The sequence below is a fragment of the Sinocyclocheilus anshuiensis genome, unplaced genomic scaffold, assembly GCF_001515605.1.
Source record: "Sinocyclocheilus anshuiensis isolate Anshui unplaced genomic scaffold, SAMN03320099.WGS_v1.1 scaffold154, whole genome shotgun sequence".
Lineage (NCBI taxonomy): Eukaryota > Metazoa > Chordata > Actinopteri > Cypriniformes > Cyprinidae > Sinocyclocheilus > Sinocyclocheilus anshuiensis.
In genome coordinates, this window is record NW_015546101.1 from 2,644,162 (window position 1) to 2,644,626 (window position 465).

The window sequence follows — 465 nt, forward strand, 5'->3', positions numbered from 1 at the left end:
CCCCCAAATATTAGTTTAGCATTAACAAAAGAATTTAATAAGGCATTTATTTTTTCTTCAAATTCAGCAAAAAGAAGGGTTTCTTTGGCTGTTACTATGACCATATATATTACCTAAAATAAAAATATCCTCCATAAATTCAACAACTAAAATTATCCATCTTCCAGAGTCATGAACTACATTTTTTAGGATTTTCCCCTGAAAGGAGTCCTTTAATATAGCAACACCCGCTGATTTACTGTTTCCATAAGACATCCATATTGTCTCACCACTGATTTTTCCAGAAATTAAAATCAGGCTAAAGCATGCGTTTCTTGTAAAAAATAAAAATATGCCTTGAAAGATTTACAAAACAAAAATACAGCTTTCCTCTTAATCTGTTCTCGTATACCCCTCACATTAAGTGAATACAAGGAAAAAGACAAAGTGCAGAGTAGAACAAGAAGTTAACACAAAAAAAAAAGG